General features: G+C 39.2%; 1 protein-coding gene across 5 annotated transcripts in view; it reads right to left on the minus strand.

The window, feature by feature from the left end:
- The window catches only part of LOC143032899 (RUN and FYVE domain-containing protein 2-like), a 199,990-nt gene that overhangs the window by 169,247 nt on the left and 14,175 nt on the right, over positions 1-16,568 (minus strand). For 2 of the 5 annotated variants that reach the window (XM_076198130.1, XM_076198128.1), the window contains exon 1: positions 1,333-1,803. The exons of 1 other annotated variant lie outside the window; for it this stretch is intronic. The gene's annotated coding sequence lies outside the window, so the exon portion shown is untranslated. Of the gene's footprint in view, positions 1-1,332; positions 1,804-16,568 lie in introns of those variants that run through there. 2 more of the 5 variants (XM_076198131.1, XM_076198132.1) reach the window with 2 other exon arrangements.

The following is a 16,568-nucleotide window of genomic DNA, read 5'->3' on the forward strand; positions in this document are numbered from 1 at the left end:
TAACCGGTTAAGGCCACCATGACACGAAGTCTCGACCCAAAGACCATGATTACTAAATAAAAGCGTTACCTGCCCCTCTTCAGAATAAATGTCTGGTTAAAGATACTCGGCTCATCCTTTAACTGTTAAAGTTTAACAGGATGTGTTGGTCGTCCTTTTCTAAGACTGTCCTCTACTCGATGGAGGGCTAATCCCTAAACGACTGCGACGAATTCGCCACACTTGAAGGGTTTTGTACTAGCAACAGCTCAAACGATTACCCTGCTCATAGAAAAACTCCCTAGTTGAAATGCTGCCCATTTATCCGTTCATAAGATTTACTTATGTCCCCTGGTGAGTGTAATCAGCTCTATCTACTTAATAAAGTTAACCTACCCACACCCACACCCCCAATATGCCCATGGACACTTATCATTTTAGTCTGGCTGCCACTGTACATCTGGCTTACAATGCAGGATTCACAGATTAGTGCAGGAACCATACGCTCTCCCATGCCATGACGTACAACTTTAACAGCCAAAGTTTGTTTTCTGAGACAGGCATAAATAACTTCTATTATCATTACTGACATTTCATTTGAAAACGAACAAAAGAAAATGCCTGGCCAATGCTGATACGTGTGCTATACATGTACAACACCGAAGAATGCTGATCGCTTCTTCCATCCCACATTTATCTTTACAACCTCTACGACAGCGCCCCTTGAATGCGATATTATCTCCAAGGATAGAAACGCTGGTGTTATCGCTCCTGAAATACATAACTTACAACAATATCATACGGTCTATCTGCCAGGGCATGGTTTTACAACGCATAATCAGTTTCCATTTCTTGCCATACGGACTATCTCACGTCCCAAGCCAATGACAGTGTCTCAAAATATATCAATTTACGTTACAAATTCACATACTAACAAATTAATTTCGAATTAAATGTCCATACATGTTGACGAATGCCCCATTAGTACCAGCAATACATGTATATTTCGGTGATTTGCAATATCGGTTGCCTATGACATCTGTTACGACTGGAAGCACGCATTTACAGAAATCCAGACATTTCTGGCTCATGTACCACTTTGAACACTCTACTTTATGTTTTTCCTATAATTTTCCTTATCAGAACATCATTATATAATTGTCACGCCTCTTGAGAAGAAAAATTACGAATGCGCTAGAGCTGAGTCAGCCTGTTTTTCTAGAGGGTTTCCGTGCAACGACTTTCGGGCGCGGCTGTTTCCAGTTCCACCATCGAGTATGTTTATGTGTTTTTCTTGCTAGAGTCAAAGGCTTCGAATAGTTCACAGGTTTGTACACTATTGACAGCATAAACCTTGGTTATTCCCGGATGATGGCCTGCACATCCGTGATCGATACTGCGTACAACCGAGGAGAGAGGCAAAATAATACGACGTCTAACCCGCGGTGTCGCACATGCCAATAACTACTCCAATCCATACGGGCGTGTCGTGCGCACGCGTGGCCCGAAGCTCAGAAATCGCAACTTCGTCAAATCTGTTCCCGTATTTCCTATGCTGCCTTAGAACGAATATAAAATGTTACTGCTATGGGAATATTAATTAAAAAATAATTGTAAATTAGGTGCACTGATCTTTTCCCATTAATATGTGCATTTCTGAAAATCTTAGCCACGCATTTATCCCCGAAAATTACTTACGATCGATAGTCATGACTTTTAAGTACATATTACACTGCTGTATTATTCTAATATACAAAGTCCACCTAAATAAGCACATTACATTTTCCAATTCCTGGGTCTGCCCAAATCAATTGTTACTCCAATTGTGTCATTTTGAGTTGTCATGTGGAATAATCACTTTAATAAAATTATTGATTCTTAAAATTATAAATGCGACAAGTTATTTAATTCTAACACAAATGACACCGTACGGCAAGCAATATTACTTTCTGCATCGTACGCAATCCGCTGCGCTGCTGAAGAAATCAATATCAAACCGCGCGCGTAATACTATTCGTAGCCAAGACTGGCTACTTCTGTTTTAAGTTATCATGAGCCAAAACAACCTCAGGGGATGCTCGATTTCTTGCCCGAGGGTCCGTATTTGAAACCAATTTAAATTTGTTATATGACAAGCTAATCTACAACCAGCCCTTTTGTAAGCCCTGCGTCATCTTCCAACGGAAAAAAAAAATCACACTAAACAAGATATAATATAACTGGCAGAATATTTTTTCAAGAAAACTTCAATGAAACTAGAGCTCTGACACCTACAAAATTAATCACTGTACTGGTTGACTCTTCCCCTTGTTTCCTGGCTGCCTCTTGAATATTCATCTCCAAGACATTTCTTCGGAGTTCGATCCCCTCCATCATTTTATGAGGTGAGGACCCCATAAACATTTATCAGGAGCGTATATAATTATTTTGAGCATTCATTTTTGACACAACTCACCAAGGAAAGTCTTACCATTGCGCTATGTAAGGTTTCGCCAGCGGCCGTGCATGCGCGCACATGGCCAGCTGACTCATAGGTTTTCTTCCCGTGAAAGTTGGTGAGCGCAAGCGCACACTTCCAACTTCTCTCACGGAGATGAGATTATTACCGTTTTCGAGTGCTGGGTTTACACGAAAATCAACACGATTTATGCAGTGAGAATGAATGAAGAAATGTATACAAGAACGTTGTTCTACGAGCGCCTGCATTTTGCCCCCACACATGCAAATACGTTTTTTTTTTTTTGGCGGAATATCCGAAAAACCAATCACACTTAAAAATGTCTTACGGATGCTAGCTTCAGGGGGTTCAATTTTTACTATTTGCAACTAATAGTTACTCATAGTAGCACATACATTTACGAGTGTCTTAGTACAGTAATTCAGACGTATGTGCCCGTGATCTAAATGTAGTACAGTCTATATATTAATAATAAAATAATTTCTGTCTAAATCGGGCCGGAAATCGGAAATCCCTCAAGGGGACGTCCCCTCCGGCCCCTGATTGGCTGAGATATTGGTGACGTCACGACAATGGAGACAACTGATTGGCCGAGTAGTGACGTCACGGCAATGAAGACTGATTGGCCGAGAGCGGTGACGTCACGGCAACAGAGACGGCTGATTGGCTGCCAGCGAAGCGAGGTCGCCTGAAGGGCCGAGCACCCTCGTAGCGGAGTCTGACGCAGCCCGTTGCTCGTATACAATAAATCAATATTATATATAAATAAAAATAGATAAGTAAAATTTTATATATATATATATATATATATATATATATATATATATATATATATATATTCCGGACTAGTTTCGCAGGTAGGCTTTGAAAAAGCATACCTGCGAAACTAGTCAGGAATAAACTCAAGACTAAGACTCCTGTGTTTCCTACTCCGCTTACGTCAACCTGTCAGAATGTCTCAACATATAAAGGAACCCTCATTTGGTCCCATCTACTCTAAGCCAACTTGATTTATATCCCCAAAATGTGTATGCATGTCTTTACCTATTTACCTAGTATCTTACGGGAAGGGAAGCTACGCTCGTGGTGCCCCGCCTTTGTATCTCGGAGTGTCTGGTTTGCTCTTAAATTCGTGTATGGTTTTTGCACACAATATTGCAGGAAGGAACTAACAGACAAAATACATAGTCTAATAAGCAGTTCATTGAAGGAAGGAAAAGTTCCAGAAGATTGGAAAAGAGCAAATATAGTACCAATATATAAGGGGGGAAACAAAGAAGACCCTACAAACTATAGACCGGTCTCTCTTACAAGTACGGTAGCAAAAATTTGTGAAAGAATGATCAAAATTAGATGGGTAAAGCATTTGAAAAAAAAAAAAAAATAAAAAAGTACAAAATCCAAGGCAAGGAAGATCATGTGTCACAAACCTGATGTGTTTCTATTCAAGACTAATAGATATAATACAGGAAAGAGATGGATGGGCTGATTGTGCCTTTCTAGACCTGAAAAAAGCTTTTGATAAGGTGCCACATAAGAAATTGCTAAAGAAATTAGAAACTGTAGGAGGAATACAGGGCAAACTACTTAAGTGGATGGAAGACTTCTTGCATGAAAGAAAAATGAATGTGGTGATAAGAGACAAACATTCCAATTGGGATGTGATTAGTGGAGTTCCTCAAGGAACAGTACTGGCCCCAGTAATGTTTGCTATATACATTAATGATATGGATGAAGGAATTGAAAGTTATATGAGCTTCTTCGCAAATGATGCAAAAATGTTGAAAAAAGTGAACACCAAAGAAGATTGTGAATCACTGCAAAGCCATCTCAATAAAGTATGGGAATGGAGTAGGAAGTGGGAGATGGAATTCAACATTAAGAAGTGTAGTATAATGGAATTTGGAAGAAGCAAAAAAAGAATAGTGGGATTATATACATTGGGAGAGGAAGAAATTTAAAAAAGTGGAAAAAGAGAAGGACCTAGGAGTCATTATTAGGAATATGTTTCTTGAGAAACATATAAACAAATTTTTTGAGAAACTTATAACTTAATAAGATCAGTCAGTGGCATTTACATACCTGGACGAAGAAATGGTGAAGAAAATACTAGTCACTTTGATAAGACCAAAATTGGAGTATGCAGCGACGACATGGTCACCAAGTACAAAAAAGTGTATAACAAAACTTGAAAGAATACAAAAAGCAATTACAAAATTGGCACCAACGCTCGCAGAACTATCATATGAGGAGAGGCTGGCAAAACTTGAGCTACAGACATTAGAGCAAAGAAGAGAGAGAGGAGACATGATAACTATTTACAGAATCATGAAAAGCATGGAAATTATCGATAGAGAGGATCATGGAAAGAAAATCAAGAAACAATTATAGAAGAGACCTGAAAAAGAACAGCTTTCCCCACAGGATAATAGACGTTTGGAACAGATTAGATGAGAATGTGGTGTGTGCAAAGATGATACACGAATTTAAAAACAGTCTAGACAAAACGAGATGTGGAGACGGGACACCACGAACATAGCTCCCCTTCCCGTAAAATACAACTAGGTAAATACACACAAGCAGGACAAAAAAATAGTGTGAAAAAACCATTCACGAATTTAAGAGCAAACTAAACACTGCGAGATACAAAGGCAGGACACACAAGCGTAGCTCCCCTTCCTGTAAAATGCAACTAGGTAAATACACATCAGGACAATATACAATTGGAATTAAGGAAGTAAAGAAAGTAGGATATGAAAAAGACCTGGTAGTAATTATCTCAAATGACTTGCCCTCTGATAAATAAACAAAATTGTCGGAGAATCTTATAACTTGCTGAAATCAATAAAAGTGGCGTTTACCTATTTAGACGAAGAAACTATTAAAAGAATATTAGTCATACTAATAAGGCGTAGACTGGAGTATGCTGAACATTATGGTCACCCAGTACCAAAAAGAATATAAAGAAAATAAAAAGAATCCAAAGAGCAACCACAAAAATGGCCCAAGCACTTTCAAACTTGCCATATGAAGAGAGACTGGCTAAATTGAAGTTACTGACTTTGGAACAAAGAGAGAGAGAGAGAGGGGCAACCTACTGACCATCTATAGAATCATGAAAAGCACGGAAATACTTGATGGAGAGGACTTACTAATTTGTGAACAAGAGGAGCACAAGAGAACATAGAAAAAAAAAACTCGAAAAGGGTAGATATGGAAATGATCTAAAAAAAAAAAAAAAAAAAAAAAAAAATAATAATAATAATAATAATAATAATAATTAAAAAAAAAAAAAAAAAAAAAAAAAAAAAGTTTTCCACACAGTAGTGGACATTTGGAAGAGTAATTTCTGCCATTTCTATTTCCTCTGTGTATTCAACTCCTCTTTGTCGCACTTTCTCTAATTCTTGTTTGTTTTTCAGTTTGTTTACAAATCTATAAAATAGTTTTGGTTGATCTTTACATTTTTCTATGACATCCTTTTCGTATGTTCTCTTTTCTTCTCTGCACACTTGTACATATTCATTTCTATAACTAGTACATATTTTTAATTTTCAGGTCTTTTGTCTTTTTTCCATTTTATCCAAGCTTTATCCCTTTTGACTTTTAACTCCCTACACATTTTGTTGTATCAACACTTTATATATACTTTTTTCTTGTTTTTGTCTTGCAACATACTTTTCCCCTCCTTCTTTATCAATTTTTGTGAAAATATTCTATTTCTATTCTACTGTTGTTTCCTCCTTGTGTATCCTTTCCCAATCTGCTTTTTGAAAGAATTCTCTTATTTTATAAAAAAAAAAAAATCCATACATCAATCTTCCCTTTCTATATTGTTCGTTTTTTCCATGTATTTTTCCTCATTTAGTTCCAGTTCAACTAATATGTGGTCACTTTTACTTATTGGTGTCTTATATTCAATCTTGTCCACTATTTCGGGTTCTGATGTGATTATTAGGTCCAGTCTTGATGGTTCTTCCTCATTTCTATACCTAGTATTCTCTTGTATCCATTGCATCATTGTATGTTCTATAATCATATCAAGTAGTACATTTCCCCATAGGTCATCTCCACCCTTCACTGTCATCTCTTCCCAGCAGATTTCTTTACAATTAAAGTCACCCATTATAACTATTCTTCCTCCATCTTCCATTATCTTATTTAGTGTTATCCTTGTGTCTTCTAACAATAATTTACTACAAACTTCCTGCTCTTCCCATCCCTGTCCTCCACTTCCATCATAATCATCTCTATTCTTTCCCTATGTGACACTCTTCACATTTATATCCTTCTTAGTCAGGAACATAACTCCATCCCCTTGTTTTACCTCTCTGTTTCTAATCCAATAATTATATGCACCATGTCCTACACTGTTGGGTGGTAGTGGACCTTTTAATTTTGTCTCTACAATTCCCATTATGTCAGGTTCTTTTTCCCTCAGGTAATCATTCAGTTTGTTCAAGCCTGTTATTAAGCCATCTGTTTGTATAAGACACTTTTAATTTTCTGCTACTTCCATCCAGCTTTCTTTTTCCTTTCCATTTTTGTCTGCTATGAACCATTTCCTCACTTTGATATCCACTACTCTCCAATAGAATTTCTCCTTTTCTGACTCTGTTCTTTTCTCATTTTTTCCCCTTAGCTTCTAGTCTTTTTTCTAATCCTTTCCTCTTTATTCATTTCTCTTTTTATCCATACCTGTTTATATTGATCACTGTTTAATAGTTTCCCTGTTTTTGCTAAAATATTCTCTACTGTTGTTTGTGACCTGAATTTAACCTTAATTAGTCTGGTCTTATCTGTATTGTACTTCCCTATTCTATATATTTCTTCAATTTCTTTCCCTGTTTCTTGTTCATCCTTTTGAACTACTTCTAATATCTTGTTTACCTTTTCCTTCTCCTCTTTTACTCTTGTAGTCTTATTTGGATTATAATTCTCTTCCATTCCTAATATAATTATACATTTCTTTTGGTCTGCTAAGTCTCTCACTATATTCTCCTTTTCTCTCATCACTTTAATAACTGTCCTTAGTTTGTTCTTTCATCTGCTGTGTCACTATATCTCTAAATACAATTTTGTTGTTCTCTTGGACTTTCTTCAACACTGTGCTTCTTTTGCTATGGACTCTTTATCATTCTTCTTTAAGTCCTCATTCTCATCTTTTACTTCTTTTTACTGTCTTTTTAATTCTTCTATTTTGGTTACAAAATAGGACGAGGGAGTCATATGAGAGGTACAAAGAAAAGAAAAGAGAAGTAAAGCAAAAGGTAAAGGAGGCAAAGAGGAGAGCAGATGTGAAATGGGGTAAGAGTATGACAGAAAATTTTGAAAGTAATAAAAAGATGTTTTGGAAAGAAATTAAGAGAGGAAGAGGAGGCAAATCAAATAGAGAAGAAAAGGTAAAAGGTGCAGACGGAGAGATGATAATGGAAGAGAAGGCAGTAAGGGGAAGAGAAGGCAGTAAGGGGAAGATGGGCAGAATATTTTAGGGAGTTGCTAAATCTGAAGGAGGATAGGGAGGGAAAGATAGCTGCAGTGGGAAATGCTAAGAAAATTACCGTGATGAGTGAGGAAAATGGAGGAGAAATAAGGAGGTATGAAGTGAAGGCAGTTTAGATGATGAAAGAAGGTAAGGCACCTGGTCTGGATGGATGCCATGCAGAATGTCTAAAAAAAGGAGGTACAGTGATGGTGGACTGGCTGGTGAGGTTATTTAATGTTTGCTGGAGAGAGGGTAGAGTGCCGGAGGACTGAAGGAGTGCCTGTTTAGTTCCACTTTACAAGGGAAAAGGAGACAAGTGTGAATGTAGTAGTTTCAGAGGGATTAGCTTGTTAAGTGTAGTTGGGAAGGCTTATGGGAGGATCTTGATTGAGATGATTAGGAGAGGAACAGAGGGAGTAATTGGTGAGGAACAGTGTGGATTTAGGACGGGTAGAGGTTGTGTAGATCAGATCTTTGTGGTAAGACATATGTGAGAAAGCTAAAGGAAAGGGGAAGGATGTTTTTTGGGCTTTTATGGATCTGGAAAAGACTTATGACAGGGTAGACAGGAAGGCACTGTGGGAGGTTTTGCAGATATACGGGATAGGAGGAAAGCTTCTAGGAGCTGTCAAGAGTTTTTATGAGGGTAGTAGAGCTTGTGTCAGGATTAGAAATGGAGAGAGTGAGTGGTTCGAGGTAAAGGTGGGACTTCACCAGGGATGCGTTGTGTCGCCCTGGCTGTTCAACTTGTACATGGATGGGGTAGTGCGAGAGGTAAATGCAAGGGTGATGGGTCAGGGATTGGAGATGGTTAAAGAAAATGGAGAAAAGTGGGAGGTGAACCAGCTGTTGTTTGAGGACGACACTGCGCTTGTGGCAGGATCGGAGGAGGGATTGAGGAAGTTGGTGACAGAGTTTGGGAGAGTGTGTGATAGAAGAAAGCTGAAGATAAATGTGGGTAAAAGTAAGGTGATGAGATGTACAAGGGGTGAAACTGGCAGTAGACTGGAAGTGAGCATTAAGGGAGAGAGACTGGAGGAAGTGGATAGTTTTAGATACTTGGGTGCAAATGTGGCAAGAAAAGGTGAAGTGAAGGTGGAGGTAGAATGTAGGTTTAGAGAAGCGAGTAAATGCCTTGGTGGATTAAAAAGTGTAATGAGGAATAGACATTTGGGAATGGATGCTAAGAGGAGACTGTATGAAGGAGTGATTGTGCCAACAGCACTGTATGGGGCAGAAACATGGAACATAAGAGAGGAAGAGAGAAGGAGTTGGAATGTGTTTGAGATGAGGTGTCTGAGAAGTATGATGGGGGTTACTAGGCTAGATAGAGTGAGAAATGAGGAGGTGAGGAGGAGAACAGGGGTGGAAAGGGAGTTGGGAGATAGGGTTGATGAAAGAGTATTAGGATGGTTTGGACACATGGAAAGAATGAGTGAAGAAAGACTGGCAAAAGAGGTATGGAAGGCAGATGTGGAGTAAACATGAGGGGACATCCTAGGATGAGGTGGATGGATGGGGTGAAGGGGCTTTTGGGGAAGAGGGGAATGTCTGTCGAGGAAGGACGGGAGAGGACAGGAGACAGGGGTGAATGGAGAATGGTTGTGTATGGATCATGTTGTAATGCATGAGGTGGAATGGGCGGGGGTGCATGAGGTGGAATGGGCGGGGGGATGGGGGGTGAGTTAGTATGTGTGAACAAAATTTGACGCAGCCTGAAGGGATTTCTCCCCGTCTTCTCCTTTTATGCACGGGGGGGACGGAGAGGGGGGTCAACGATTTAATGAAGCGAACTTGCTGTGGATGTGCTGTGTCTCGCGACACTACTTCTGACCCAGGGCAGTGGACAAGGTGCAGGGATGACCCGTCATCCAGGAGGTGCTAAGATAAGAGGGAGGGTGGAGGATTCTTTAGTTGGGTTTTGATTCTCCATCTTTAGTTCTTCCAGTTTATCAACTCTTTGGGTAACTAGTGTTAATTGGTTAAACCAAACCTCCCATGCTTCATTCATTTTTTTTAGTTTCTCCTCTAGATTTACTAGTCGGGGGAGGTTGTCATCTCCTCCCTCATTAAATCCATAAAAGCAGTTATCTTCTCTTTCCATTGAGCTGCTATTATCTACATTTCTGCTTTTGACATCTCTGCTCCCCTGTTCTACCTTGTCTGTGTGTTCGGCAAACTTTTTTGTTGACATCCCTTCTAACATCCGAGGCCCGTTCGTCCCCTTCCTCATTTCCTTCCATTTTCCTCAGTAATCCCTCCCTTTCTCCTTTTTCTTCACCTTCCCACTACACCACGAGCTTCCCCTTCCCAAATACAACAAAGGTACTGTACTCCCTCGTTGTTGAGATCGACGAAACTTGAAATTTTCCTGGAGTTCCAAACTTTGCTGTCACTTCGACCAATGTGTGTGATTCACCTTGGTCTTTGAAACGTGTTGGACTTGTGATTGACAGCTATTTCCCTCCTGTAAGAGAGCTCATATGACCGATCTACAAGTAATGCATTGACCTTACATATACACACGCCCCCAACTCCCCACCCACGAGAATTGGAGTAACGACTAGAAGTGCAGCGATACTGAAATTATTTTCAGCCCTGGGCAGGATTCGAACCTGGACTACCGTAGTGACAATCTGGGGCTCTACCAACCCCGCCACCGAGTCGTGTAGCTTGATAAACGATTATTACCCTCCTCAATGAGAACTCAGATCTTATACATGACCGATCTATGGGTAATACACCTTACACACACACATACATGCCCCAATAATGTTTGCTATATATATTAATGATATGGATGAAGGAATTGAAAGTTATATGAGCTTCTTCACAGACGATGCAAAAATGTTGAAAAAAGTGAACACTGAAGAAGATTGCGAGTCGCTGCAGTGATCTCAATAAAGTATGGGAATGGAGTAGGAAGTGGGAGATGGAATTCAATATTAAGAAGAGTAGTATAATGGAATTAGGAAGACGCAAAAAAAGAATAGTGGGATTATATACATTGGGAGAGGAAGAAATTAAAAAAGTGGAAAAAGAGAAGGACCAAGGAGTCATTATTATGAATAATATGTCCTCCGAGAAACATATAAACAAAATTCTTTGAGAAACTTATAATTTAATAAGATCAAAGTGGCATTTACATACCTAGATGAAGAAATGGCGAAGAAAATACTAGTCACTTTGATAACACCAAAATTGGAGTAGGCAACGACGATGTGGTCACCAGGTGCAATAAAAAAAAATGTATAACAAAACTTGAAAGAATACAGAGAGCAATTGCGAAATTGGCACCAACGCTCTCAGAACTATCATATGAGGAGAGGTTGGCAAAACTTGAACTACAGACATTGGAGCAAAGAAGATAGAGAGGAAACTTGATAACTATCTATAGAATCATGAAAGGCATGGAAATTATTGATAGAGAGGATCTAATATAATGGGATGGTAGAGATACAAGAGGACATAGAAAGAAAATCAAGAAAGACGATTATAGAAGAGACCTGAAAAAGAACAGCTTTCCCCACAGGATAATAGACATTTGGAACAAGTTAGATGAAAATGTGGTGTGTGCAAAAATGATACACGAATTTAAAAACAGTCCAGATAAAATGAGATATGAAGAGGGGACACCACAAGCATAGCTCCCCTTCCAGTAAAATACAACTAGGTAAATACACACACACACACACACAATATACAAGGGAGGAGATAAAGAAAATCCAACAAACTATAGACCGCGTGAAGGAAACAAAGAATATATAGATGTAGAAATGGCTGAAGTAATGACCAGACACTTTTTGTTTGTATTTACAATTGAAAGCTCCCAAATGTGGGATGAAGGACAGCGAGAAAGATCCCCCAAAGTGAAAGAAATAATGGTGACACAGAAAGAAACAAGGGACCAAATAAAGAAACTTGATGTCAGAAAGTCATATGGGCCCAACAGAATAGTGAACTGGATATTAAAAGAATGTATAGACGAACTTACAGATAAAATACCTAAGATAATTGACTTATCACTCAAAGAAGGAAAAGTGCCATAAGATGGGAAAAATGCAAACATTGTACCAATATACAAGGGAGGAAATAAAGAAAGTCCAACAATCTATAGACTGGTATCCCTTACAAGCACAATTGCAAAAATCTGCGAATGAGTTATTAGAAATAAATGGACCAAACACTTGAAAGAGAACAACATACTAAATCCCAACCAATTTGGATTCAGAAGTGCAAGATCATGTACTACAAACTTAGTATGCTTTTACTCAAAATTAATAGAAATAATACAAGAAAAAGATGGTTGAGCAGACTGTGCCTACTTAGATTTACAAAAGGCTTTTTACAAAGTATCACACAAAAAGCTACTAAGAAAATTTAAACAATAATAAGTTCCATACATCCATCAATATGTGGGGATTTTTTTTTTTTTCTTCAGGTCGCTTCTATAGCTGTCCTTTTTGAGTTTCTTTCCATGTCCTCTGGTGTTTCCCTTATCCCAGTTTAGTAAGCCATGTCTATCAAGGACTTCTACACCTCTCATAGTTATGCAGATGGTCAACAAGTCACCTCTGTCTCTCCTTTGTTCCAGAGTTGTTGTTGTTGTTGTCGTTCCCTAGACTGTCTGTCCGAGCCGTCCCATCTCCCCAAGGAATGCCACAGCCGAAACTGGGTTTTTCCACAAATCCTTTATAGAGTGTATGTTGTGTTGTTTGCATGCATGATTGTGTATAATGCAGTCTTCCATTATGTGTTGTATGGTATGGGGTGAAGTGTTACATCCTGGGCAGCTGTTCACAATGCAGTCATCCAGCCTCTTCTGGTAGCTTAGAAGTACTGGGTGGTGGCCGCACTGCAGTCTACCCAGGTGGACTCTGTCCTTTCGTGGGAGAGAGGATTCAGAAGGGTGGATATCAGGGGGTCTGGCATGCAGCAGCGTGTTGTCTTTCAGTGTGTTAATGGAGCGGTGAGTGATATGATTATGAATATGTTTCTGGAGGCTGGTATTTGGTGGTTTTGGAGGAAGAGAAGAGAGTATTTGTGCGTAATAAAGGTCTTTGGATGTTGTTTTAATGTTTCTTGGTGTGTGTGGGTGTTCTGCTATGTACAGTGGCCGCAAAAAGTTTGGGTGCGTAATTAACGAGACAAATGTAAACACTTGTGACATTTAAATAATCATTTAAAGACCTATAAATGGCTTATTACATACCTTATTTACCAAGCGATTTTCCTTTAAGCTTTATGACCTCCAAACGTGCCGGGATGCATCTTGCCAGGTTTTGTACGTGTTGAGGAATAATATTATCCCAAATATCCTGTATTTCTGTTTTTAGCTTAGCTACAGTGGAGACGTCACGATCTTGAAGCTGTTTTTTAATTATATGCCATACGTGCTCAATGGGATTTAGGTCTGGAGAATTTCCAGGCCATTTTTTTAAGTAATCAACACCACAGTCTTCTAACCATTGGGTAACAGACCGAGCTGTGTGAGCAGGAGCTCCGTCCTGCATAAACCAACTAGCATTGCACTTTTCAAAACTTTCAGGCAGGTTATCACACAATAACTCGAAATAAGTGTGCTGATTTACACTCTCATTTTGTGCAAGAAACACTAAATTGCCAACTCCACCAAATGCAAAGCATCCCCACACCATAACACTTGCAGCATGTTTCACCACTTTAGCTGTATAGCGAGGGTCATTAGGGTCAGACCCCCTGGGGCGCCTCACACGCTTCGACCTGCAGCCCGACGACACCACAAACGTTGACTCATCACTCCACAATACTCGTTCCCAGTCTTCTAAGGACCAGTCCTTATATTTCTTGCAAAATGCTATGCGATCACGTATGTTTTTTGCACTTAGGAGGGGAAGAACTTTAGCACAGCAACTACAGTATTGTAAATCTTTGGCTAAATGATCAGAAATACATCTTACAGACACATCATGCAGCAGTGTAGGGTTATTTTCTTTCAGTTTTCGAGCTGTGAGCGTTGGATCTTTATCTAACTGCCTCCTAATAACCGTAGAAGTACGATTTGATATCTTCCTTGGCCGACCAGAGCGATGCTTTGGAGTAGGAATGATGTCACTTCCTCTGTCTCGAAATTTCTTGGTCCACTTTTGCACTTGACGCACTCCAATTCCCACACGAGTAGCAATATCTTTACACTTATAACCCTCCTTATAGAGGGTTATGATTGTAACAACTGTGTCTCTTTCCAGCTCTTTACCACTTCCCATTACGGAGATATCAAGGCACAAAAACAGAGACCACCGCAAAAAAAAGACTACTCCCCATGAGAGATGTTTAGAAACTGACTCCACGTGACATCGAGTGCGCCTAAACAGAGTTGCCAAGTAGTGCGTATTGTCTCGGCTAAATACGGGTACAAACGCTAGCATTGAAAAATAGCGAAAAGTTTGGGCGGAAAGTTGTATTTTTCGCATGTTTTGAGTTTAGCGGAAAGTCTGGGCGCCTATAATTTTGCGCCCAAACATTTCGCGGCCACTGTAGTATAGTGGATGTGATGTGTTTGTGGTGGCTGCGGCAAGTGTTTGTGTGCCTCTCGTGTCGAGGTGGTCCTTGACTTTGGGGACTTTTGTTTCATGGTGTAAATGGTCTGTTGGTGTTGTATTTGTGCATCCTGTTATTGTTTTTAGGGCTTTGTTTTGTATGATTTGAAGGGTGTTGTGGTGTGTCTCACTGAGATTAGGAGCCCATGCAGGACTCGCATAATTCATCACTGAGTGTATGCATTGTTTGTATATTGTTGTATTAGTTTCTTTGTTTTGTCCAAATGTTGTTCCAGTGATTGACTTAAGTGCATTAAGTCTAGGTGTGCATTTGTTTTTTATGTTTGTGATGTGTTGTTTGAAAGACATGGATGTATCGTATGTTACACCAAGAGTTTTCGGTGTGTTTGTGTGTGGTATTAGAGTGTTGTTGATGTAGAGATGAGGTATGTATTTGTGTTCTTTTGTCCAGTTGGTGAGGAGTGTTGCTGTAGATTTGGTTGGAGCTATTTTGAGTCTGTTTGTGATGAACCATGTGTTGAGTGTATCAAGGTATGGCTGGATTATTTCTGCAGCTTTGTCTGTGTTACGATGTGTGCATGTAATTGTTATGTCGTCTGCGTAGGAAGAGATTTGTATTTCTGAGGTGTCTGGTGTGGGTATGTCATGCATGTATAGATTAAAGAGCATGGAGGATAGAACAGAGCCCTGTGGTACTCCATTCTTAATGTTTCTGATGTGCGATGATTGGCCAATATATGACACATAAGCATTCCTACCTGCCAGATAATTGGCCAGCCATCAAGTAATACATTTCCCCATTGATCCTCTCCATCTTTCACTGTCATCTCTTCCCAACATATTTCTTTGCAATTAAAGTTTCCCATGAATACTACTTTATTTCCACCCTTCAGCATCTTGTTTAATGAAGTTCTTGTATCCTCTAACATTTTGGAATAATCTCCCTTTCTCCAAGACCTCGTTTTTGGGGGCACATAAATCACTGCAAACTTTCTGCTTTTCATGTTGCTATCTTCAACTCTTATTGAGATCATCTCTACCCTGTTCTCTCCATATGTAACTTTTGTCACATTTAAGTTTTTCTTAACCAGGAACATGACTCCTCCACCTTGTTTCTCCTCCCTATTTCTAAGCCAGTGATTATATAATCCATGACCAACACTGGTACTAGTGGACCCTTTAATTTTGTCTCCACAATTCCCATTACATCTGGTTTTGCTTCTGACAGGTAATCATTTAGTTTGTTCAATCCTGAGATTAATCCATCTATGTTGGTATAAGCCAATTTTAATTTTCTATTCCCTCCATCTCATTCTCTGAATCTTTAATTTTTCTTTTTAATATACCAATTTTTCAGTCTCATATTTAACACTCTCCAATAGAACTGTGTTGCCTTGGTCTCCGTTCTTTTCTCATTTTTTCTTTAGCTTCATTTATTAGTGTCTTAATTTTTTCTCTTGCCTCATCATTCATGTCTCTTTTTATCCATATATTTTTATGTTAGTTTCTTGCTAATTTTCTTGTTCTTGTGAAAAACCATTCATGAATTTAAGAGCAAACTAGACACTGCAAGATACAAAGGTGGGACACCACGAGCGTAGCTCCCCTTCCTGTAAAATACAACTAGGTACATACAACTAGGTAAATATATATGACAATGACGAATGTCCATCAAGGAAAATTACCAGCTTAACCACAAGCTACATGTTGGTGTTAGTTCTCTGTAAAAACTAAGTACAAAGGGCAGTTAGCAATTGACTTAATCCCTTAGGAGTAAGATTAATTCCCAGGTTGGAGAATTTTAGGCACTCAATAGCTCAGTTGGTAGAGCATCGGCTTTGCGCTCTTGCAAGCCTCGGTTCGAATCCGGGGACGACTGTCGGAATTATTTGATTGACTACACCATCATTGATGATTCTATTACGGTATGACAAAGATGAAAGTCCATCAAGGAAATCTACCAGCTTAACCACAAGCTACATGTTGGTGTTAGTTCTCTGTAAAAATTAAGTCTGGACGGCAGTTAGCAGTCGACTTAATCCCTTGGGAGTACAATTAATTTCCAGGTTGGAGAATTTTAGACACCCGATAGCTCAGTTGGTAGAGC

Source organism: Oratosquilla oratoria, chromosome 14, assembly GCF_046742065.1.
Source record: "Oratosquilla oratoria isolate Oo_2021 chromosome 14, ASM4674206v1, whole genome shotgun sequence".
Taxonomy (NCBI): domain Eukaryota; kingdom Metazoa; phylum Arthropoda; class Malacostraca; order Stomatopoda; family Squillidae; genus Oratosquilla; species Oratosquilla oratoria.